Source organism: Giraffa tippelskirchi, chromosome 3 (genome assembly GCF_054371585.1).
Source record: "Giraffa tippelskirchi isolate mGirTip1 chromosome 3, T2T-mGirTip1v1.2.pri, whole genome shotgun sequence".
NCBI lineage: Eukaryota > Metazoa > Chordata > Mammalia > Artiodactyla > Giraffidae > Giraffa > Giraffa tippelskirchi.
Window position 1 is genome coordinate 107,438,409 of NC_137277.1, and position 27,061 is coordinate 107,465,469.

General features: G+C 38.4%; 1 protein-coding gene and 1 long non-coding RNA gene across 17 annotated transcripts in view; one reads left to right on the plus strand and one right to left on the minus strand.

The window, feature by feature from the left end:
• LOC145542948 (uncharacterized) overlaps positions 1-27,061 on the minus strand; it is a 564,353-nt gene that overhangs the window by 235,928 nt on the left and 301,364 nt on the right. For 3 of the 16 annotated variants that reach the window (XR_014080285.1, XR_014080287.1, XR_014080304.1), the window contains exon 1: positions 8,545-8,658. The exons of the other annotated variants lie outside the window; for them this stretch is intronic. The gene's annotated coding sequence lies outside the window, so the exon portion shown is untranslated. Of the gene's footprint in view, positions 1-8,544; positions 8,659-27,061 lie in introns of those variants that run through there. 16 annotated transcript variants of the gene reach the window in all.
• Positions 12,616-27,061, plus strand: part of LOC145542949 (uncharacterized) — a 79,292-nt gene continuing 64,846 nt past the window's right edge. The window contains exon 1 of the long non-coding RNA XR_014080306.1: positions 12,616-12,738. This is a non-coding gene — a long non-coding RNA (uncharacterized LOC145542949). The remainder of the gene's footprint in view (positions 12,739-27,061) is intronic.

Here is a 27,061-nt window from a genome sequence, read left to right on the forward strand (position 1 = left end):
GATGAGCTCTTATACATTTACAAGGACTATTGGTATTTTTTAAATTTATGCCTGCTTCATTTTATAGGAAAAAAATCAGAAAAATATGGGACACATTTTCAACTTTTTATTTTGAAATAATATCAACGTTATGAAGAGTTGAAAGAGTAGTTCAAAGAATTCTTGTATAACTACACTTGAATTCATCAATTGTACTATTTTATTGCATTTGTTTCACTTCTCTCTCATCTTTTTTCCTGAACCATTTCAGAACAAGTTGTATCTATCATAAGGATTTCCTAATAGTATTTCAACAAATATTTCCTTTTACCTGAAAAAGCTTCTCAATCCTTTTCTTTTTTTCTTTTATAATACTTTCCTGCACTTTGATGACATCAGATCTTCTCAATTTGGCTTTATCAAATGCTACTCATGATTAGACTCAGTTTGTGCATCTTTGGCAGGAACATGATGTAAGTGATGTTTTGCCTTCAGAAAATCACACCAGGAGGCACAGGTTGGATCTGTCCCATTATTGGTGATATGAACTTTGATGGCTTGGTTGGATTAGTGTCTATCATAATGAAGTTACTTACTTTTTCTCTTATCAGTAGGTGTTTTCTATGGAGATACTGTGGGATTATGCTAATATCCTGTTCCCTGTCAAATTTTCACCTGCTAGTTTTAGCACCCATTAATGAGTCTTGCTGGTTTTAGAAAAGGCAGAGGAACCAGAGAGCAAATTGCCAACATCCGCTGGATCATCGAAAAAGCAAGAGAGTTCCAGAAAAACATCTATTTCTGCTTTATTGACTATGCCAGAGCCTTTGACTGTGTGGATCACGATGAACTGTGGAAAATCCTGAAAGAGATGGGAATACCAGATGACCTGAACTGCCTCCTGAGAAACCTGTATGCAGGTCAGGAAGCAACAGTGAGAACTGGACATGGAACAACAGACTGGTTCCAAATAGGAAAAGGAGTACGTCGAGGCTATATATTGTCACCCTGCTTATTTAACTTATATGCAGAGTACATCATGAGAAATGCTAGACTGGATGAAGCACAAGCTGGAATCAAGACTGCCGGGAGAAATATCAATAACCTCAGATATGCAGATGACACCACCCTTATGACAGAAAGTGAAGAAGAACTAAAGAGCCTCTTAATGAAAGTGAAAGAGGAGAGTGAAAAAGTTGGCTTAAAGCTCAACATTCAGAAAACTAAGATCATGGCATCCAGTTCCATCACTTCATGGCAAATAGACAGGGAAACAGTGGAAACAGTGGCTGACTTTATTTTTTGGGGCTCCAAAATCACTGCAGATGGTGATTGCAGCCATGAAATTAAAAGACACTTACTTCTTGGAAGGAAAGTTATGACCAATCTAGACAGCATATTAAAAAGCAGAAACATTATGTTGTCAACAAAGGTCTGTCTAATCAAGGCTATGGTTTTCCAGTAGTCATGTATGGATGTGAGAGTCGGACTATATAGAAAACTGAGTGCAGAAGAACTGGTGCTTTTGAACTGTGGTGTTGGAGAACACTCTTGCGAGTCCCTTGGACTGCAAGGAGATCCAACCAGCCCATCCTAAAGGAGATCAATCCTGGGTATTCATTGGAAGGACTGATGTTGAAGCTGAAACTCCAATACTTTGGCCACCTGATGCGAAGAGCTGACTCATTTGAAAAGACCCTGATGCTGGGAAAGGTTGAGGGCAGGAGGAGAAGGGGACGACAGAAGATGAGATGGCTGGATGGCATCACCGACTCAATGTACATGAGTTTGGGTAAACTCTGGGAGTTGGTAATGGACAGGGAGGCCTGGCGTGCTGCGGTTCGTGTGGTCGCAAAGAATCGGACATGACTGAGCAACTGAACTGAACTGAATGAGTCTTCGCTGAATCATTATTACTACAATGTGTGTGAAATATTGATTTTCTACCTCCATTACTCCTTTTTCATTTATTATAATTAATGCATATTGAAATGAAGAACTGTCCTTTGCTATTCACTTATGTATATATGTGTATTATCTTTGTACATGTTATATGAAGATATACTTGTTTCTTTGAAGAATAACTAGATTAATTATGGAAACTTGCCATGTTTTAAATTAAGTGACTAAAACAAGACAGATCTAGGGTGTAATCAGGGGATAATAAATGACTGGTAAGACTAAAGCAAGGAGCACTAGAAGTATCCATCTGCCTGCATCCCTTTCCCAGGGAAAAGGCGCCTCTGTGTGTTTGGTTGCCATATGGTGGCCACGCAGAGAGCTCTAAGCAGAATTTCAATGTGGGTCACACCATACCTAATAGCTCCAGGTGCAGCAAAGAGAAACCCAAGCACAGAAATCCAGAAGCGATAGTATATGTACATCATTAGATGAGAAAATAATATACTCCTATAGCCGAGGGTCTTCAGCTCCTGGATGTACCACAGTCAGCACCTATGGTCAGTCATGAGGCAGATCTAGGGCCTTCTTGATTGCCAGAGAAATGACTGAGAACAGACAGATGCCAATTTAAAGAAAAGAAAAACTGAGGTAAAACACAGGAAAAACAGCATCTTGACAATTGTCAAAGGTAAAAACAAATGGAAGCAAATGAATAATTCATTTTTAAAAATTAACAAGTAGAGAAGAGAAAAAAAAAATGAAGCACAAAGTAAGCAATCTTGAAACAGATGCTAACAGAGACCAAGGAGTGAATTCAAAATAATCCACTGGGGCAATCAGAGAGTCCACAGGCAGTTTCCTCCTATCAGGAGTCTTAAGGAAATAACTGAGAAGCCAGCATCAGTAGAAAAGCAGGAGGAGAGCTACATGACCTGCCAATGAGTGCCGGATGCTTCCAAATGAATGGTAATCAGGACATACTTGAAGATTTTTTAAAAATGTATTCCAATATAATATACATACAAGAAAGTGTCCACGTCATAAATTCATTGCTCAGTGAATTTGAACAAATGAGCACACCTGTATAATCAGCCCTAAAACCAAGAAACAGAGTATTACTTGCACCCTAACAGCCCTTCCTGGACCCTTTCAATTACTACCTCCTTTCTTGCTAATAGTAACGCCCTGAAGCATGAGTGATTTTGTCTTTGTATGTACTTTATATAAAAAGAATCGCCAAGTATGCACTCTTGTGTTTCACTTCTTTTGCTCAACATTCAGTTTGTGAGATTCATCCACACTGCTTGTGTCAATGTAATTTCTTATTCTCAGTTCTGTGTAATATTCTATTGTGTGAATATATCACAATTTATTTGCCCATTCTAACACTGATGGCCATTTGGGTAATTTCCAGCTTGAAGTAGTAGAAGTCTACTATGAACATTGTAGTACATGTCTTTTGCTGATTATGTGTACATCTCTGCTTACTCTTGACCTAAAAGTGGAATTATTAGGCCATAGCTATGCTATAGTAGATAGCGACAAATGAGAAAAACAAATTTTTATTCCTACCAGGCCCATGAATTTTTAAAACACAGAGGTTAAAGATGTCGGTTATGAATTAAGCTGCTTTCTTGAAAATGAAGAAAAATGGCATTAGGGAGTAGCATTAATTTATGTGGAAGGTAAAACTCACAGATCTTTAAATTTGTATATATTTGTACCTCCATACAAAGTCTGGTAGAAAAAAAATAGGTCCAAGAAATGTTTGCTGTTTGTAAACTGCTTTTTAAAAAAATCTTGTGATTTTATAGCATACCACTTAAATTTTTTAATTAATATACAAATACACACACAGATTGAAAAAGAGAAAAGCTGAGGTTTAACAAAGTTAACCAACTTGACCATGATTAAAAGAAGTGAAAAACTGGAAAATCAAATCTATTAGGACTCTTCATCAAAACCCTGCAGGTCAGTAATGACACAGTACTTGGCACACTGTCTTCTAGAAGAATTCATTATTGAATTATGATCAAATGACTTTGCTCCATTTGTATCACATGATATTAAAGTAGCAGTTAATTCTAGGAAATCAGGAAAAGTGTACAAAAGAAACATCTGGAGATTTTCTCTTCCAGCTGCATGGTGTGAAACAGTGGCTGTCAGCAACTTATATTCACTGACCACCTACTCTGTGCCCTAAATCATAACTGAATGCTCTGAATAACAGGATGAGATCTTAAGGCACTTTCCAAACCCGAAACGGTAACACGGTAACCAACTCTTTTACAACTTAGCTGTGAAAATAAACCATAACCACCAGAAAGGCCAAATGAAAGTGCAAGAGTGGAAAATAAACAAATTATCAAACAAAATGAGAATGTAGAGAATTCCACATGAGACAGAGAGCGAATTCCTTGAGGTTCCAGGAGGGTGAGACCTCTGTGGGTGGCATGCATGGGAAAGGACTTACAAAGGACATAAAACTGGAATTGGGGCTTGAAGGGAGGATGGGAAGTGGGTGAGTCTGTAGAAGACTGGGAAGACCTTTCAGCTGCAGTGACACTGTGACCAACAGCGGGGAGGCAGAGACACATGCAGCTGTTCAAAGCACCTTGAGGAAGACTGGTTTGGCTTGAGTGAAAGCCAGCCTTCAGCAACGATTGCATAATCCAAAGCCAGGCAAAGATGACAGGCCCTGGAATGTGTGGCATTTTCCTGACTCTCAGGGTTGATGGCTCAGGCAAGCCCAGGTTTCCATGAGCATTAGAACTTGGGCAGCATGGCTGGCTCAACCACGCCTTCCACTTTTGAAAACTACAGCTTCAAATGTGAAAGTTCATCCTAGGTGCTGGAAGGCTGCCGTCAGGGCTGGGTCACCCAGATCTGTCAAGCGGCAGACATGCAGTCAGCCTCCTGATCACATGCAGCTCCGGGAGCCAAGCGTGTCACTGAGGGCAGAGTGTGCACTCGGCTGTCACAAGCACGAGTTGTAGATGTAAAAACGGAAAGAGAGATTCATCTGCAAAGATACTCCATATGGGAGACCAGGCCAAGGATGGTATAATAACCTTTAAGTGGATTAAGAGGTGTCATGAAGATGCGGTGGAAGAATCATTCCAAGTAGGTGGGGAGGGGAGGCTGAGCTGGAGGGGAAAAGCAGCGGATACACGAAACATCTGGGGGCAGAGACCTACCACTTGGGCAAAGCCTGAGTATTCACTTTGGAAAGAAAGTCTCTTGAGCATTTAACAGAAGGTCCATTTCAAAGTTTAACCTTACAAAAAGACTATTCCATTTGCAATTAAAAGGAAAAAACACAATACCCTTTATTTGCAAAAACTTCTTAGAGTGGATGTTGTTCTCAACTGCTAAAGTTGGGTAACTTTATGTTCTTGCATTGGTTAAACAAGACAATATTTCTCCATATTATAATAGATGTCTCACAAACAGACAGGTTACTTTTAAAACAGTCTTTTGGGGGAGGAAAAAAGGACTTAAAATGTAAATAAGGAGGGGAACAATAACCACACGATATTTGCTATACTGAACAAACACACAAGAACAGACAAAACATACCTCCCTGAGACCGATCACATGAAGATACTAAGTTTTAGTTTCGTGGGTTTTTTGGTGGTTCCTTAATAACAGTATATGAAGCATGACTTGCAGAAAGTTAAAGTTTCTCCTTTATTTGGGAAAAGTGCTTTAAAATTCCTATGAGGAATTTAAATCTTAATATTGCCAAGTATGGGCTTCTCTTGTGGCTCAGCTGGTAAAGAATCCGTCTGCAATGCGGGAGACCTTGGTTCAATCCCTGGGTTGGGAAGATCCCCTGGAGAAGGGAAAGGCTACCCACTCCAGTATTCTGGCCTGAATTGCATGGACTATATAGCCCATGGGGTCGCAAAGAGTTGGACACCAGTGACTTTCATTTTCACTTTCACTGCCAAGTATAACCCAAACTTCTCAGACTTCTATAGCCTATGGCTAAAAGCAGGGTCCCACTCATCACCCCACGTGAATAACTGGGGCTGGTCTTAGAGCCCACTCCTCCCAATCTCTTCATGCTCTGCTGTCCCCAGGGTATCTCCCACAAGATCACAGGGAAAAATCCACACACTGTAGATGCTTGCCACCTCAAGTTTTCTTGAGCGGCCACTTCAAACGTGCCAACATCTACATGAAAAATATCTTTCGTGCCTGCATGCAGTCTTCCTGGGCCCCTGAGGCCTATAAAACCATCAGGATGCCAAATTGTACTGGCTTCCCTTGAACTTTCATAGTGATCAAGATGAAATGAAAGAACGCCATTCTCCCCAGCTCTGGACCTCTAGTTTGTACTGTTTGAAATCCAAATTTCATAAAGTCTTTGGTGGAAAAAGTTCTTCTGTGCCTCTGTCTGTAGAAAGCACAAATATTAGTTTTGTGGATTCAAGGAGGAGAGGAATATAAATTTCTCCATTTCCTGTACGTACCCCAGGGACCTGCACTCGAAACTTACTCCCAACAGCACCACCTTCCCACTGTGTACACCGGTTCATGCTGGAGGTTTGCAGATCATCAGTTTTGCATTAACAGACAGACTTTCTTTCCCAGTTTAGGTTTAGCCAAAATATCTCTGCTACTTGAGAATGCGTGTATCTTAGTATCTAAGCCTTAACTATTTTCCAAGTATGCCAGAAGCCTGTTCAGGGACCTGGTGACAGAAACTTCACAAGGTCTAGGACAGCAGTTTTGGAGCTCTGTCCTCTGAACAGCCTTGAGAATGACTCGGGAAACCTGGCTCTCACATCCAATCACTGATCCTTTTGTATCTTGGGCAATGTGCCTAAAGAGTCGATCTTTTTAATGTTGGTAGACTAGGTATTTTCAGGCTGCTCCCAGGACTAAAATTCTTTCATTCTGTTAGTCTAGAAGCTTTTTATAAAGCTCTGCCCACTTTTTAACACTTTTCTGCAGGGGATCAAAATGCTTTCACCATAAAGAGTTAAAAACAGAGTGGTACAAAGATAAAGCATCGATAAACAGAAACCTTGCCAAGCATAAAGCTAGTGAAATGGTTGGTATCTAAGGGACAATCACTTTTTTAAACATGAATAGCAAGGTCCTGCCAGAAATTCAGCATCTGCATTTTTGTGGTCTCCTTGCTCATAGATTATTATCTTTGGATGCTCCTTGGGTGGGTGGTCCCTTGTGCTTAATGGACACTGTTGATTCTGCAGTAGGGCTTGACTTAAAATAACCACAGGTTTGGTATTTTCCAGGACTTATTGCAGATTTCCTTTCCTAAACACCTCCCTGTTTTACTTAAGATCCAAAAGGAAGCTTGGAGTCCTACTGGTAAATCTCCTCCCTTTTTACCAGGAAATTGTTGGTTAGCCATTTGGAGAGAACTAAAGCAAAATAGCAAATGGCTTTAAAGGCACCAGGGTACTTACCTTATGCCTTGTTCTCTTAGTTTCAAAGAGCAGACAAGTTCTGAACTTTCTCTTGACCACAGAGGGATTTTAGATACTGATCTGAGTGAACTAAGATCAGTTTCCAGTCTCCTAAAATGTTAAAGCAGACCAGGCTTGGCTGCAGAACAAAATCACCATAAACTTTTTTTCATCCTACATGTATTCTTAAGGTATCAGATAACTGAACTGTGTGTAAGAGGTGGTTGCCTCTGTCTAAAACAGGGGTTTGCAAACTGCAGCCCAAACTGGCCCAAATTGAGGCTGCCATCCGTTTTTGTAAAGTTTTATTGGAATACAGCTATGCTCATTGGTCTGGAAATTGTCTACAGCTAATTTCACACTCAACCAGAATTGAATAGTCTTGACAGAGGCTATATGTCACACAAATGATTGGGCTTCCCTGGTGACTCAGCAGTAAACAATCTGCCCACAAGGCAGAACACACAGGTTCCATCCTTGGGTCACGACGATCCCCTGGAGAAGGAAATGGCAACCCTCTCCAGTATTCTTGCCTGGGAAATCCCATGGACAGAGGAGGCTGGAGGCCTGAACTGGAGGGGTACAGTTCATAGGGTCACAAAGAGTTAGACTCAACTTAGCGACTAAACAACAACATTTGTCACACGAAGTCTAAAATACTTACTGCCAAGTTCCTTTATAGAAAAGGTTTGCAGATCCCTGTTTAAAACAATTCCATTTGGGGGTTACCGAAACCTCTAAGGCTACAGTTTTGAGAACTCTAACCTCACAACAGCAGTTAGTTATGTTTACTGTATTTAGAACAGTGTCACCCAAGTTGAGTTTCCTGAACTACCTGCTAGACATACAGAATGTTATCAGATATAACAAAAGAAAAGGAGAGCTGTGGTCCAAAAAATAAAAAGGCAAATGTGAGAATAAGTCAAGTGAAACATTTCTTTTTAGTAGCTCTTTTAAGGTCATTTAATGTGCTAATATATGTGGCAAGTCTTAAAAAATGGATTAGATGATACAGAATTTCTAAAGTCACTTGGCCTTAGCAAACCTTCTTTTCCATGGGGCATCTCACAGAGTTAATGTTCAAGAACATACTGTGGGAAAAATAACTTGTTCAGAGCTGTCGACTCTGATAATATTGTATCAGATCATACACCACTTGTGTGTCTTCAAGAATGCTTAAATTTAAGAAGAATGAGTAGGCTGACAGAAGAAACATACATACCACAGATTACATAAATTACTCTGGGTTCCCATAAAATTTAACTCTTTCAGTAGCAGTGAGCTCCTCACTTAGGATGCAGTAGAGACAATGTTCTGTTGATGACATCATTATGGTGACAGAACAGGAAAGAACTCCCTGCACAAAATTTTCACTCAATGCAGCAAAATTCTCAGGCCCTTGCTTCACCTCTAAAATCTTAGAAAAGCAAAAAGTCTATGGAACAAGTGTTCACATCTGAGTCCCCAGTGAATTCTGGCCAGCTTACTTCTGAGCAGCCAGCACTTAGTATGGGAAGGTTCTGTGGGCGTCAAGAGGTCTCGGGAAGCTGTATGTGTCCTTTGGGGGACATTGCGAGAAACAATGGAAAAGTTCCTGAATATCGGGAAATGTTTTCTCAAGATCAAGAGATGTATTGGTATGTGGGAGAGATTCCAAAGGAACTCTATTGCCTGAAACATTTCAGATTTGACTGCTAGCTACCAGTGCCAATTTTGCAGAATGGCGATTTTAGTACAGTGGCACACAATGTCCTAGGCTGACGAAGCAATGCAGGACCAGTGAAACTGTGATTTTTGTTTTCAAAAGCAGGATCCTTTTTCCTTTTTTTAAAAAAATAACAAACAGACTTCAAAAATTTCTACTGACATTGTCACCTATATGCCTAACTAAGGATATTCTTGATCATAAGCCAGGTATTTGTTCACGGCAGTCAAGAGGGACTTGGAAATCAAAACAGTTACTCTACAGTCCAAGGATTTGGCAGCTTTAGAGTGACCTCCACTTCAGAGAGTGCGAGAAATCTGCCTGCTTGTTTTCAGGAAGAGAGTTTTCATCTGGCTGATGGATCTGCAGTCCTCTTGGTCAGAGAAGGAAAGCCATCCTTATTCAGCACAGAGTAAGAAGCAGAGCAGTGACATGGCAAGGCAGATCACAACTGATCTGAAATTGTAAGGTTTCCCAGCACCGCACTTATAAACATTCAAAAACATGCACAGGAAACAGGTCCCACTCAGAGATCCTTGGCCTAAAGTCTTTATCATGGTGCTTATTGTACAATAGTCTCCAGCAGGATGCTACAAGGAGTCTTCCCGACACCATGAGCCTTTCCAGAATCAATAAACTCTGTAACTCAGGGCTTCAAAAACCAACCAAACGGATTGTTTGGGAAGAACCAAAATGATGACATCAGTAAGTGATTCTTAGCCAGATCCACAATTGATATTATAGTACTGATGACCTCTAATTTTTGAATTTGAAGTAGACCACACTATTGATAGCACACTTGTTCACTCCTTAATCCTAATGGTAACCTACAAAGTCAGGGTGATGAAATTATTTTACACAAGAGGAAACAGAGGCTCAGAGACTGGTAGTTCTGCCTTAGGACATGTGAGATTCAAATTCAATTTGTCTGCTCTGAGACCTAAACTCTGTCGCCTGTGTTTCATGTACTGCATCTCACTTAGGTACAAGCTCCTCCCCACTAAGAACACCCTATTGTTCAGAAGCTCACAATCAAATACTTGCTGAATAGAACATTCATTTAGCAAATATTTGCCAAAGGCCTTTTCTATGTCAGGCGATGTGCCTGGTGTTGGGGATACAGCATTGAACAGAGTGCTAAACATCCCTGGAGCCTTTGACAGTGGGGATAGACAGATGCTTAAAAATAAGCTATTATTACATTACATAACATTATGGACATGGAACAACAGACTGGCTCCAAACTGGGAAAGGAGTACATCAAGACTGTATATTGTCACCTTGCTTATTTAACTTATATACAGAGTACATCATGCGAAATGCTGGGCTGGATGAAACACAAGCTGGAAACTAGATTGCTCTGAGAAATAGCAATAACCTCAGACAGGCAGATGACACCACCCTTATGGCAGAAAGTGAAGAACTAAAGAGTCTCTTGAAGAAAGTGAAAGAGGAGAGTGAAAAAGCTGGCTTAAAACTCAACATTCAAAAAAACTAAGATCATGGTATGTAGTCTCATCATTTCATGGCAAATAGATGGGAAAACAGTGGAAACAGAGAGACTTTAATATTGAGGGCTCCAAAATCACTGCAGATGGTGACTACAGCCATTAAATTAAAAGACGCTTGCTCCCTGGAAGAAAAGTAATGACCAATCTAGATAGCATATTAAAAAGCAGAGACATTATTTTGCCAACAAAGGTCCATCTAGTCAAAGCTATGGTTTTTCCAGTAGTCATGTATGGATGTGAGAGTTGAACTAAAAAGTTGAGCACTGAAGAATTGATGCTTTTGAACTGTGGTGTTGGAGAAGACTCTTGAGTCCCTTGAACTGCAAGGAGCTCCAACCAGTCAATCCTGAAGGAAATCAGTCCTGAATATTCACTGGAAGGACTGCTGCTGAAGCTGAAACTCCAATACTTTGGCCACCTGATGCAAAGAGCTGACTCAATGGAAAAGACCCTGATCCTGGGAAACATTGAGGGCAGGAGGAAAAGGGGATGACAGAGGATGAGATGGTTGGATGGCATCACCAACTTGATGGACATGAGTTTGAATAAGCTCAGGGAGTTGGTGAAGGACAGGGAAGCCTGGCGTGCTGCAGTCCATGGGGTCGCAAAGAGTCAGACACAACTGAGCGGCTGAATTGAACTGAATGTTAAATTGAATTATATATTATATTATATCATATGTTAGAAGGTACAAAGTGCTGTGGAGGAAATAAGCCAGGGATGAGGCACAGGGGATGCTAAAAGGATATAGTGTCAATAAAGTAGTCAGGGAAGGCCTGGAGAAGCTGTCATTTGGGTAAAGATATGTAGGAGGCAGGGAAACCAGCACTGGGAATATTCAGGGGAAGTGGGAACAACAAAAGCAAAAGCCCTGAGATAGTTCAGTTCAGTTCAGTCGCTCACTCGTGTCAGACTGGTACCCCGTGAACTGCAGCACACCAGGCCTCCCTGTCCATCACCAACTCCCAGAGTTTACTCAAACTCATGCCCATTGAGTCAGTGATGCCATCCAACCATCTCATCCTCTGTCATCCCCTTCTCTTCCTGCCCTCAATCTTTCCTAGCATCAGGGTCTTTTCAAAGGAGTCAGTTCCTTACATCAGGTGGCCAAAGTATTGGAGTTTCAGCTTCAACATCAGTCCTTCCAATGAATATTCAGAACTGATTTCCTTTAGGATGGACTGGTTAGATATCCTTGCAGTACAAGGGACTCTCAAGAGTTTTCTCCAACACTACAGTTCAAAAGCACCAATTCTTCAGCGCTCAGCTTTCTTTATAGTCCAACTTTCATATCCATACATGACTACTGGTAAAACCACAGCCTTGACTAGATGGACCTTTGTTGGCAAAGCAATATCTCTGCTTTTTAACATGCTCTCTAGGTTGGTCATAACTTTTCTTCTAAGGAGTAAGTGTCTTTTAATTTCATGGCTGCAGTCACCATCTGCAGTGTTTTTGGAGCCCATGAAAATAAAGCCTGTCACTGTTTCCACCGTTTCCTCATCTATTTGCCATGAAGTGATGGGACCAGATGCCATGATCTTAGTTTTCTGAATGTTGAGTTTTAAGCCAGCTTTTTCACTCTCCTCTTTCACTTTCATCAAGAGGCTCTTTAGCTCTTCTTCACTTTCTGCCATAAGGGTGGTGTCATCTGTATGTCTGAGGTTATTGATATTTCTCCTGGCAAACTTGATTTCAGCTTGTGCTTCATCCAATCCAGGGTTTCTCATGATTTACTCTGCATATAAGTTAAATAAGCAGGGTGACAATATGCAGCCTTGACATATTTCTTTCCCTATTTGGAACCAGTCTGTTGTTCCATGTTGCTAACTGTTGCTTCCTAACCTGCATACAGATTTCTCAAGAGGCAGGTCAGGTGGTCTGATATTCCCATCTCTTTCAGGATTTTCCACAGTTCATTGTGATCCACACAGTCAAAGGCTTTGGCATATTCAATAAAGCAAAAATAGATGTTTCTCTGGAACTCTCTTGTTTTTTCAATAATCCAACGGATGTTGGAAATTTGACCTCTGAGATAGGAGAAGGTTAACATATTTGATACAGAACAAGGATGGCCAAGTGGCTGGAGATGAGAAAGAGTTGGGGCCAAAGTGACAAGCAAGGTAGTCCGTTTTCATTTCAGCTGCCCTGGATCTATCCTTGACTCCATTCTCTTTGGCCACTTTTCTCGTCAACAAAGGTAAGTAAATATCCACTCTTCTAAGCTATCCTGTCTATCCACTAGCAATACAGTTAATATTTTACCCTTTCTCATGTAATTTTTCTTTTAGTTTTGTTTTTCTGCCCCAGTCCCACCAGTCAGTGGACATCTTGAGCTGTATGTCTGGCATTATGACAGCCCACATACAAAAAATTCCAAGAATTTTATCATTGATTTCTCTCTCTTTCTTATCTCTTTCTGGTAACTCTTAGGACTCAATCATCTGACTTCTTCTATCTGTGTAAGGCATTCAGTATCCAAATTTTGTAGCAAGTCCTTGCCTTTTTCAAGAAGAGATTAATTTTTCCTGGTTTTCCTTTGGTGACAGCCCTTCTCCTCAATACATATCAGTGCTTTCTTTTCTCCTTTTTACTTTCAGAAAGCAGTGAGATGTAGGAAGAGGGGCTCTATAAAACAAGAAAACTAGTCTCTTAACGAAGGCATGGGACTTCTCCAGAATTTAAGTACCAAATACCTCTGCTTAACGTTACCCACCTCAGAATCCCGGTTTCTTTTTTATTTAACCTTCTAAATTTCAGCTGATTACTACTTTCATAGTTATGATCTGACAGTCAAACACAAGCTTCTGAAATTAGCACATGAAACAAATAATCATTTCCTTTGGTAGCAGAAGTTGTCCTTGACCTGCCCATCCCCTCCAGAACATCCAGCTCACTTCCAACTGCCCATATCTCCATCTCTGTGCCTGAGGGCATCCTCTCCTGGAAATGCAGAAGCATCACTCACAGGCAGGCACAGGGCAGGCAGGAGTCACCAGGGAATTCACTACCCCAAAGGTAGCCCCTACCAGGACTCTGAGCAGTTGGTGTATAAACACTTCAGCTCCATTGCCTCTCAGTAGAGATGAATTGAAATATGGCTTTTGCCAGCATTTCCCTGCAGGATTAAACTCCATTCGCTTGCTGCGGTAGATGGATTGGTTAATACCTCACCCTTTATTGGTCTCTTCCTTTCCAGACATCAATTCCTCACTCCCTTATGGCTTTTCCCATACCTTCCAAATTACTTGTACTTGATTTTTTTTTTTTTGGCTGATAAGTGAACATTTAAAAAAATCTTTAAATTTTAAACTGGAGCATAGTTGACTAAAAATGTTGTGTTAATTTCAGGTGTACAGAAAAGTGATCCAGTTATACAAGCAGTATTATTTATTCTTTTTCAAATTCCTTTCCCATTTAAGCTATGACAGAGTATTGAGCAGAGTTCCCTGTGCTACACAGTAGGTTCTTATTGGTTACCTATTTGAATACAGCAGTGTGTACATGTCCATCTCAAATTCCCAATCTTTCCCCACCTCACCCTTTCCCCTCTGATAACTGTAAGTACATTCTTGAAGTCTGACTTGCACTTGAATTCTCATCTCAGGTTTTGCTCTGAAGAAATCCAAACTAAGCCATCCTCTTATTAATATTTAGATTATACAAAGTCATATATTTCTTGAATGAAGACACTTTCCATTTGTTGGAGGAGGTACCTCCTCCTTTTCATTATTTAACATAGAAGTGAAGTGAAGTTGCTCAGTCGTGTCTGACACTTTGCGACCCCATGGACTGTAGCCGACCAGGCTCCTCCATCCATGGGATTTTCCATACAAGAGTACTGGAGTGGGTTGCCATTTCCTTCTCCAGAGGATCTTCCCGACCCAGGGGTCGAACCCAGGTCTCCCATATTGCAGGCAGATGCTTTTACCGTCTGCACCACCAGGGAAGACTTATCTAAGATATTTGTGCACTAAATAAGTAACTGAAGTGAAAAAAAAAAGCTGAAGTTAGTCGCTCAGTCCTGTCCGACTCTTGGCCCAAATAAGTAACTGAAATTACAATAAAACAATGACACTTGAATCTAGGTATGCCACATCTACTTAGGACATGCTGGTCAGAATTTATGTATTTAGAATGTGTGCTCTTAAATAGGCTGCAAAATAGAGCATTAAAAAAAAACAAAAAAACATCTGAATGATCACAGCAGAAAGAAAAAGCTTTTGTGAGAGAGAATGATTTGGAACAGATGAATCTGGGTGTCTTTCCTGGATCCACAACTTTTCAGATCAGTCATTCTGGGCGAATTACCTAATTTTCTGAGCAACTTGGAAAAAACTACATTTTTTTATTCAACGATTAACTCAGAAAATGTAAGTGAAGTACTTAACATAGGCCTTGTATAATAAGTGCTCAATAAACTTACATTCCCTGAAAAGTTAGGCAGGTATCACCCAGGCAGGCAAAAATTTCCGTCATTTCCATACCACAACTGCAACCACAACTTTCCTGGTGTCACACGAGTAGCCAGTGATGCTTACTGTGGTTACTCTGGCACTGGATGTGCTGGAAGTAATTCACATTCCTTATGACAGTACAGTACTGAATATTCATTGGAAGAACTGATGCTGAACCTGAAGCTCCAATACTTGGGTACCTGATGTGAAGAGCTGACTCATTGGAAAAGACCCTGATGCTGGGAAAGACTGAAGGCAATAGAAGAGGGCAGCAGAGGATGAGATGGTTAGATAGCATCAGTGACTCAACGGACATGAATTTGAGCAAACTCCAGGAGATGGTGAAAGACAGGGAAGCCTGGCATGCTGCAGTCCATGGGGTGGCAAAGAGTCAAACAGGACTTAGTGACTAAACAACAATAATGGTAGTACAGAAGTGCCTTAGCTAAGGCAAAACATTTTATTTTTCAAAAAGTAATTTATAGCTATGTTTCTCTGGTTACATCATTCATTCCCTACTTTGAATTCAACCAAGATCTTTGAAACAGGCCAATATTTGTAGGTATTTTGTCTTGGGCTGGAGGACATGGCCTCAGTTGGAAATGGGCTGAGATCAATTAGCAAGTAGTTTTTAACGCCTACATTCTGCAGAAGTTGACTGGATCCTGTTATGTAGTCCTCCTTCACGGGAGACTTTAATCTTTCTACCCACAGTCTCATTTCTGAGTATTTGTTCCCTTTTTAATTTATTCCTCTAGACAATTCTAGTATTTGGAAGGAAAAAAATTCAAAAGGGATTGATATACTTAAAATCAACCAGGATTGTGTGATGACTGAGGTCATTTAGTACAATCAAAATTTTGATCTGGTTTTAGTTTTGAGCTTGAAAATGCCAGATATCAAAACTATAAGTTGCTTAGGAAAAGACTGGATGAGAAAACATGCCACTTATTTCTCAGATGCTTTCTGTGAGTATTAAACCTTAGACATTGAAATTATGTGGAGCCTTCATGTTGGAAATTACACTTCGAAAGTATCATGATAAGGGGCCTTGGCTGAGTTATTTATACACTTGTGTTTTTTGGAAGTAACCATTATTGGTTCTGGCATTCTTTGGGGAGGAGACTGGGCTTAGTTTTCTTTTTGTGTGGCTGTCATTAGCATGAGGGGGCATGCCCAGCGCACAAGGGTCTGCATGCTGGGGTGCCTCTGGCTGCATTCCCCACCCTAACAATGAATCACTTCCTTTATTCTTCAAGAAGGGCCAGGGTAACATGGCATGCTTGCTTCTTCTCACTTGTACTGTCTTGAAAACCGTCTTCTAAAATACATTTTATTCTTAGACATTTACAACTAAATACATTCAGCCCTCTGACTCTCAGCTAGAATTCTTCCTAAGGACCCTCAACGTTCCGTGAATATATTAGTTTGCTAGGGTTGTTGTAACAAAATACCACAGATTGGGGGATTTAAATAATAGGAATTTATATTCTCATGGTTCTGGAGGTTGGAAGGCTAAGATCAAGGTTTCAGAGGCCTGGTTTCATTCTGAGCCCTCTTTTCTTGGCTTGTAGATGGCAGCCTTCTCACTATGTCCTTACAGAGTCTTTATTATTTAATTTAAAAAATTGTGTGTGTTCACGTGCCCCTGGTTTTTCTTTATATGTCCTAAGCTCTTCTTATAAGGACACTAATCAGAGAGGATTAGGGCCGAACTTCATGGCCTCATTTTAACTTAATTAGCCATTTGAAAAGGCCCTATTGCTAAATGCAGTTCTGAGATACTGGGGTAAGGGCTTCATATGAATTTTAAGGGGACACAATTCGGCCTATGATAAAAACATTTTTATATAATTGGCTCTATCAGTTGCTGCTGCAACTCAAAAGCTACATTTCTCTGAAAATTAGTGGCAAAAACAAAAAGAAGAAAAGAAAAAAATTAGTAGTTGTTACTTATATATTTATACTTATTCATTATTTTTAAAAAATTTAACGTGGCTTTCACTTAGAAAGTCCTGCTTTTTATGAACACTGCGGCACATATAGAGCAGGCTGTACTGCAATCAGTGTGCAGGTCCTACCCTGAGTCATTTGAATTCTCACACTTGTCTCAGCTACGTCCAGAACTCAAGGGCTGCTGGTTGCAACTGGAAGGATTTTAAGATGCTTGTTCTATTTTAGTGTTTACTTGTAAGGGAAATGCTGAAGTTTTTTTTAAAAGAAACTCATTAACTCCCTTGGAGACCAAACCTCTCATCTTTGGCTGGTTTCTCTTAGAATTGTCCTCAGTAGAAGAGTCAGCACAGGAAACTGAGATGAAATGTGTTGCACTGTTCTGAAAAAAGGAAATCAGTGAATCCTTGTACATTTAAGCTTTGTTAAAAACACATGAACAAGTCAGATGACTGATTGACATGGCTGAAAATTTGCTTAATGGGTTACTTTCTATTATGTTCAGTAAAGAGATTTCCCAACTTCTCAATTCTATTTTCCTACAAAGTATTTTTTACTGAATTCCTCGTACAGCTATTAGGTCAAGTTTATCTATGCTTATCTGTAGGTTGAGTCATTCATCCAACAACCTTAGGCTGCTTTCCAAACTCTAAAAATGATGGGTCTAATTCCCAGGTGGTACAATGGTAAAGAATCTGTATGACAGTGCAGGAGACCCAGGAGATGCAGTTTCGATCCTTGGGTGAAGAAGATCCCCTGGAGTAGCAATTGGCAGCCCACTCCAGTATTCTTGCTTGGAAAATTCCATGGACAGAGGAGCCTGTTATAGTCCTGCTACAGTCTGTTGGGTCTGAAAGAGTTGGACACAACTGAGCGACTGAACTCACACACACAGCTGTTGGAAGGAGTTTCTGGAAAAAAGTAGAAGAGTCTCAGACGCTAGAAAGGTGCTATAAGTTTTAAGGACACTGTCCATATATCATTTTAACATAAATTTTATTAAAATTCACAATTTGAATTCTGAGCAAAATTGAACTTAATTTGTAAATGTAAAAGTGAATTATTTTGCTTGAAATAACCTCAGTTTATAATTTTCAGATCACAGGAAGAGAACTTTCTATTTTTAGAAGTTAAGTCAATATAAATTTAAGCCAATGTTCACTTAAGCCAATGTAAAGCATTTAAATCTTTTTATAAAAAGATAATATATTATTGTTGAATGGAAACACTACAGAAAGGTATAAAGTAATAAATAACTAGTCTCTTTTTCTTGTTGCCTTCCTCACCACAATTCCAACTTAAATCGTCTCAATTTCCTGCTCCAGAGGAAATCACTGGTAATGATTTCTATTAGGCTCCAACAGAAATGTCCTATGCATGTATATTTGTTAAGCAAATGGAATCCTACTCTGTATAGAGTGCTATGACTTGCTTTATAAACACACATAAATATATTTATACATGCTTGTAACTCTATATTGCATAAATCCCTATATGTGTCAAATGATATTCGCATTTAAAATTTTCAGAACCAGCACTAAATTGTCCTCTATAAAGCATTACACACCTATTAGAATGGCTAAAATCCAAAAACTCCTGGCTGGTGAGAATGCAGAGCCACAGGAATTCTAATTCATTTCTGGAGGGAATGCAAAATGGTACAGCCATTTTGGAAAATAATTTGGCAGTTTCTTATAAAACAAAATACAGTTTTACCATGTGATATGATTACCTTCCTAGGCATTTAACCAAAGTAATCTGAAAACTTACAAATTTATGGTCACACAAAAGCCTGCATGTGAATGTTTATAACATCTTTGATTTTTCATTGACCAAAACCAGAAGCAACAAAGACATCTTTTAATAGATGAATGGATAAACTGTGGTACAAAAGATAAAAGTAAACGAGTTAACAAGACCAGAAAGACATGGATAAATCTTCAATGCATATTTCTAAGTCAAAGAAGCCAATCTGAAATCATACATACAATCTGAAATGATTCCAACTATATGACATTCTGGAAAAGGTAAAACTTTGAAAACATATAAAAGTACAAAGAATACAGAAGAATTACAAATCATTTATATCAAGAAGGTGGAACATAAAAACATTTTAAGTGTGAGCTACCCAAAGTGACTTTTTTCCAAAAAGGACAGTATGGGAATGGAGTGAAAAAGAGTGACTTTATAGTGGAGTAATGTTGACAGGTCAACATTGACAGTGACAAGCTATGTTCCTAGCATTGTACATACCCTTGATATGATGTGTTGAAATGGCACTTAACCTCTGTGGTCTTCCTCCTAACACCAGTCTGATCATAAGAGAAACATCAGAGAAATTCCCTTTGAGGAACATTTTACAAAATATCTGACTAGTACTCTTCAAAATCCTTAAAGCCACCAGAAGCAAGGAAAGCCTGAGAAACTGTCACAGCCAAGAGAAGCCTAAAAGAGACATGGTGACTAAATGTAATATGATGTCCTGGGTGGGATGCTGAACAGAAAAATGACATGAGGTAAAAACTAAGGATATCTGAAGTTTGGCCCATTAGTATTAATACTAGCTCATTAACTGCAACATATGTACCATAATATCTTTAGTTGTTACTAATAGGGGAAATTGTGTGTGGTGGGTATAGGAACTCTGAAGTATCATCACAAATTCTCTGTAAACTTAAGTGTTAGCTGCTCAGTTGTGTCCGACTCTTTGCGATCCCATGAACTACAGCCCACCAGGTTCCTCTGTCCATAGCCTCTGTCCAGCTTCCTCTGTAAATCTAAAACTGTTCTAAAATAAAAAGCATATTTTAAATGTACATATGTTTATATTGCTGCCTAAATTATAAACATTTAGGAAAGTTTCTATTTCCCCAGATCTTTTACAACACTGACTGTCATTATTTTTTTGTCTCTGCCAACTTTATAGGTTAAAAAATTTTATTTCATTGACTTACTCTTTAAGCCTTTAAAGCCTTTAAATCCAAATAAAATTGAGCAACATGTAATTTTTTGGTCATTTTTAGTTATTTAAAAAAATTTTTGGATAAACTGCCTATTCATTTTCTTAGCCCTTTTCTCTATCTTGTTGATATTTTCTTCTTTCTTCTTAGTTTGTAGATACTCCTTGCACATCAAGGAGATTATTCTGTTACATATATTAAGAAAACAACTATTTTCCTTCATATAACATTTGTCTTCTGACAATACCGTGATGATTTTTGAGGACTTGACTTACACCACTTTTCCTTCTCTCTCCTACCCTACCAATCCTCCCAATTGACTTTTACCACTATTAGTTCAAAATTCATTAACTTTATGACTTAAAATAATTTACTAGTTCCTTTATTCTCTGCCTTATCAATATGGACAGTAGATTTCGACTTTGTAAGATAAAAATTTCATTATCCACATTATTTCTTTCAGCTCACCTACTGTTTCAATTCCAAAATTATATGTATTTACCCATTTACCTTCTATAATCATGGCTAAATTTTAAATTTATAAATCTGTTTACATTTTTATGACTATATGAATATTGTTTTCTGAAGAGCTGTGAATCACTGTGATTTCACTGTCTTTCTTATATCTTGAGTTTCTAATTGATGGACTTCCTATAGTGATTTTCCAGTTTGCTTTCCCTTCTTTTGTGTGCTTGTTTTTTCTTTTGCATAAATTCACAAAAAGTGTATCTTTAAATTCAACCAAATTTCTGAGAGGAAGGAGTTGAGCAGCTGGACTAAAAGCATTTCCTCCCTTTCCAATGGGATATGCCTACTCTAAGGAAAGAGAGCCAATGATCTAGCCTGAGGCCTGTCAACTGGACCTATATGTAAGTAGACTAGTGAGATTTGCTAGGAGGAAAATACCTAACCTATAGGATGTCCCTTTGTAAGATATCTCTGGCCAAAGTATTACCTGTAGCAAATAAACACAGGATCTAAAAATTTTGAAAGATGGATCCTTGGAGAATGCCACATAAATGAATCAACTCTCTGGAGTATAGAATGAAGATATTTCATAACCTCAACATTCTTTGCTATGTGAATAAGCCCACAAAACTCATTTAGAGACTTTATCTATTATTCTGGGCCAGATGTATGTGCGTAATGTCACATGGAAGGACCCAGGAAACCATGTGGGATATTTCATTCTTCTATTTCATTTAGAGCTTGCATGATTACCCATATACTTAAATTTTTTAGTAAAACTTGATATTAGCTAAAATCTCTGATTTGTGTGAGTTTGATTGAAAATCTAATTTCTGTGTTAGCTCAATATCCACCCACTGAAATCTTCCAAATATTCTTTGTCTATAAATCCCCCTTCATTCATCACTGCCTTGTAATGGTAAGGGGGCTTGTGTTACTCAATGAGGCCATGAGCCATGCCATGCAGAGCCACCCAAGGTGGATGGGTCACAGTGGAGAATTCTGAAAAAACAATTTGCTGGACAAGTGAATGGCAAACCACCCCAGTATACTTGCCGTGAGCTGTATAAAAAGGAAAAAAGATATGACACTGAAAGATGAGTCCCCCAGGTCAGAAGTTGTCCAATATGCTACTGGGAAAGAGCAGAGAACAACTACTAATAGTTTCAGAAAGAATGAAGAGGCTGGGTCAAAGCAGACACAATGCTCAGTTGTGAATGTGTCTGGTGATGAAAGCAAAATCTGACGCTGCAATGAACAGTATTGTATAGGAACCTGGAATGTTAGGTCTGTGAATCAAGGTAAATTGGACATGGTCAAGCAGGAGAGGGGAAGAGTAAATATCGACATATTAGGAATCAGTGAACTAAAATGGATGGGAATGGGTGAATTTAACTCAGATGACCATTATATCTACTACTGTGGGCAAGAATCCCATAGAAGAAATGGAGTAGCCCTCATAATCAACAAAAGAGTCCAAAATGCAGTACTTGGGGTGCAACCTCAAAAATGACAATATGATCTTGGTTCGTTTCCAAGGCAAACCATTCAACATCACAATAATTTAAGTATATGCCCCAACCACTGATTCCAAAGAAGCTGAAGTTGATCAGTTCTATGAAGACCTGGAAGGCCTCTTAGAACTAACATCAACAACAACAAAAAAAGATGATTCCAATCCTATTCATCATAGGGGATTAGAATACAAAAGTAGGAAGTCAAGAGATACCTGGAATAACAGGCAAGTTTGGCCTTGGAATACAAAATGAAGCAGGGCAAAGACTAACAGAATTCTGCCAAGAGAATGCACTGGTTATAGCAAACACCTTTTTTCAACAACACAAGAGATGACTTTGCATATGGACATCACCAAATGGTCAATACTGAAATCAGATTGATGACATTCTTTGTAGCCAAAGATGGAGAAGCTGTATACAGTCAGAAAAAACAAGACCTGGAACTGACTGTGGCTCAGATCATCAGCTTCTCATAGAAAAACTCAAGCTTAAACTTAAGAAAGCAGGGAAAACCACTAGGCTAGCCAGGTACAACTTAAGTAAAATCCTTTATGAATATACAGTGGAGGTGATGAATAGATTCAAGGGATTAGATCTAGTAAACAGAGGGCTGAAGAACTATGGATAGAGGTCCATGATATTGTACAGGAGGCCGTGAACAAAATCATTCCAAAGGAAAAAAAAAAGCAAGAAGGGAAAGTGGTTGTCTGAGGAGGTTTTACAAATAGCTGAAGAAAGAAGAAAAGCTAAAAGCAAGGGAGAAAGGAAAAGGTATACCCAACTAAATGCAAAGTTCCAGAGAATAGCAAGGAGAGACTAGAAGGCCTTCTTCAATGAACAATTCAAAGAAATAAAGGAAAACAACAGAAGGGAAAAGACTAGAGATCTTTTCAAGAAAATTGGAGATAACAAAGGAACATTTATCCAAAGATGGGCACAATAAAGGACAGAAATGGTAAAGACCTAATAGAAGCAGAAGAGATCAAGAAGAGATGGAAAGAACATACAGAAGAACTGTACAAAAAATATCTTAATGACCCAGCTAACCACGATGGTATGGTCACTCACCCAGAGCCAGACATTCTGGGGTGTGAAGTCAAGTGGGCCTTGATCAAACCAGTCAGTCTTAAAGGAAATCAACCCTGAATACTCATTTAAAGGACTGATGCTGAAGCTAAAGCTCCAATACTTTGGCCATCTGATGTGAACCACCAACTCACTGGAAAAGATCCTGATGCTGGGAAAGATTGAAGGCAGAAGGAGACGAGGGCAACAGAGGATGAAATGGTCGGATGGCATTATCAATGCAATGGACATGAACTTGGGCAAACTCAGGGAGATGGTGGTAAACAGGGATTCTTGGCATGCTGCAATCCATGGGGGCACAAATAGTTGGACACAATTTGGCGACTCAACAACGTAAATCCCCTCACCCTTATGTTAATTTCCTTTCCAGATGTTTCTGTTCTACTATAAAACATAACAAACTTATTCCTTTCCTGCCATCAAGAAGCAGGCTAATTAACCAAAAGATGCATCTCTGTAGCATTAATTTAGTAAGTAACCAGATTTTTCAAGTTTACCAATATCTAATTCACCTTATTTTCAAAAGCATTTCAAAATATTATTTTCATTGACTGTACTGAATAAATATTATGTTCACCACTTGAATATTCAAGAATAATCTATATAATTTAACATATATTTATTATGAAAAAGAATATACCAGAATTCAAGAGAGGATTAGAGCACTTAATGTTGATTAATTTTCAATAAGTCAAATATTACTTAATAATAATGCTATAACATTCATGTATATCTTTTTTGCCTATCTTTTTGCCTTTTCATACTGTTCATGGGGTTCTCAAGGCAAGAATACTGAAGTGTTTTGCCATTCCCTTCTCCATTGGACCGTGTTCTGTCAGACCTCTCCACCATGACCCATCTGTCTAGGGTGGCCCCACACAGCATGGCTTAGTTTCATTGAATTAGACAAGCTGTGCTCCGTGTGATCAGATTGGCTAGTTGTCTGTGACTGTGGTTTCAGTCTGTCATTGGAAGGACTGATGCTGAAGCTGAAACTCCAATACTTTGGCCACCTGATGCGAAGAGCTGACTCATTGGAAAAGACCCTGATGCCGGGAAAGATTGAGGGCAGGAGGAGAAGGGGACGACAGAGGATGAGATGGTTGGATGGCATCATCGACTCAATGGACATGGGTTTAGGTGGACTCCGGGAGCTGGTGATGGACAGGGAGGCCTGGCGTGCTGCGGTTCATGCGGTCGCAAAGAGTCAGACACGACTGAGTGACTGAACTGAACTGAATTCATGTATATAATCATACAGAGAAAATATTAATATTTATCAAAATAAGTTATTAAGAAATTGGAATATTTGGTCAATTCAGTGAATTTTAAAGATTGATCCCTCAGTGAAGTAGTTTTTAAGAAATTGATACTTAGCAAAAAAGCCTCTAGGTGTATTGATTGGCTACAATTCTGGACATTTGCTTTGCCCTGAGTTTAATAATAATATTGTGAAGTCTCATGGTGAAATGCCATTTCCTATTAATGAGTGTGTATTTGACACTTGGGAATTTTAGAAATAAATGCAACTAAACAGAAAGAGACTTGCAGACTTACAGAACAAACTTGTAGTTGCCAAGGGGAGGGATGGAGGGAAAGGAGAGCTAAGGATGGACATGTACTATATTTTAAATGGATAGCCAACAAGGACCTACTGTATAACACTGGGAACTCTGATCAATGTTATGCAGCAGCCTGGATGGGAGGGGAGTTTGAGGGAGAATGGATAATGTATATGTATGGCTGAGTCCTCTCGTTTTTCATCTCAAGCTATCACAACATTTTTAATCAGCTATACTTCAATACAAAATAAAAAATTTAAAAATCAGAAAAAAATAAAAATAATACAAATTTGAACTACAAAAAAAAAACAAAAAAAAAAACCCAACAGGGACTTGGTTTCATCCAAAGAAAAAAAAAATGCAACTGCTAAAAGTTAATACCATATAGTGATTTATCTTTAAAGCTTTATCTAGAAGTTTGCAAATAATTATCATTTCCAATATTATAGAATTTAACTGTATAATTCATATTCTACAACTTAAAGCTTATATATTCAAACATTTTTTAATTCTAAATTTCAACTACTCATGGGCGCATTACATTCAACAGCTCATTTGAACCTGCAACAATTCTACCATAAAATAATAGCTATTAATTATTCTTAGGTTAAAAATGAGAAAATTGATATTAGTAAATCTGGGTGATTTTCCCTAAGCTCTTATAGTCAGTGACTGCAGCAGTAGATATCAACCTGGGTCTGCTATATCTGTCTAATTTTCTGGAGAATGTCTCATGATTCATGTGCCCTTTCATTATTTATTCTAAGTAACACTATTACGCTAAGACATTTGATGTAATTTATTTTAATAAAAATTTTTAAATTTTTATTATTGTGGAAATACTTTTCATATACAAATTCTCTAAAATTTGTATGTATAAACAACAATAAACTCATGTCTTCACAACAGAACTTTAGAAAAATATTATATATACTCTTATACTACATTCCCTTCATTTCCCCTAACCAATTCCCTTCATTTCCCCTAATCAATACTATGACTTTGCATTAAGAATTCTTATTTTTAAATTATATTTTACCATTATTTAGTATGACTATTTTCCAAGTTTATATGAAAATATTCACACTGTGAGTATTCTATGGTGGTGGTTTAGACGTTAAGTCTTGTCTGACTCTTTTGAGACCTCATGGACTATAGTCTGCCAGGCTCCTAGTCCATCAGATTTCCCAGCTAAGAATACTGGAATGGGTTGCCATTTCCTTCTCCAATTCTTCTATGATCTGCTTTTTATGTAAGTACCAGCTTTTGAGATTTGCCCATGTTAATAATTGTGGCTTATTCCTTTTCAATATCAGTTTTCTTTGAAATATCTTATTTTGTGTTTATATCTTTTTACTGTAACTCAGTTGTTTCCACTTTGGAATTTTAAAACAATTATCTGTTTGCTTTTCTACTATGAACTGTGAAGATTCTTATCCATCTGGTGGGGAGCACATGTATAAGAGTTTCTCTGAAATTTCTAGAGTGACATTTGGAGAATATGCTCAGAGTTCTTATAAAGACCATAGAAAATAACAACAGCATTTATGAACGTAACTAAATTAATCCTTACATTAGGTATATATGAACAGGAACTGGATGAGAAGAAGAAGCATTCGTGCTTAAACAACTGTTTCATTTGACTTTTCTGCACTAATCAATAGTAACTGATGATAACAAGAATGAATATGACATTGATAGAGAGATAGTGTACACATGTTAACGAATGCATGCAAGTCTGTTTTTATGAGTCTTTATGCTTCTTCATCCTTTCTTCATGAGGAAGATTTTTTGTGATTTCTTGAAATTTTTCTAATATTCTAAAATCATTGAAAAGAAAACCTACTTTCCAAATTTTACTTTTAATAACAAAAATGTGAGCAAAAACTTTTCTAACAAATATATATTTTCGGTTAATTTCTATAGAGTAGAATGATAGGAAATTGTTCTTTCTAGATAATTAAAAATTAAAGCTTGTGGCTATTTCTCCAGTGGAAAAGTAATGACCAATATGAATACATCCCACTTGAGAAAAAGAATAATTTTCAAACTTCATTTTATTTCTGATATAATTTCTGGTCCATCAATTATACACTTACATGTTTCTTGGCTCAAATAATTTCTATAATTGAAAGAAAAAGATCCAAATATATGTTTTGTTTGCAGAATTGTCTTTTACAATGGTGAGTTTTGGTACTATAATATTCTAGTACCAATAGTCCTTTTCAACAGATTGGTGTGTGATATAAAGTTCACATACAATTGTTTCAAACAAAATAATGCAGCAAACTCATGACAACTGGCACTCGGGATGTTATAAAAAACTCACATGTATGCTATGAGATGTTCAAGGGCAGGTAAATCCCATGAAGAAGCACAAATACTCATAACAAAGGACCTGCATACATGCATTAATATATACACACTAACTCTCTAGAAAAATTCAGTTCAGCTCAGTTCAGTAGCTCAGTCGTGTCTGATTCTTTGCAACCCCATAAACTGCAGCATGCCAGGCCTCCC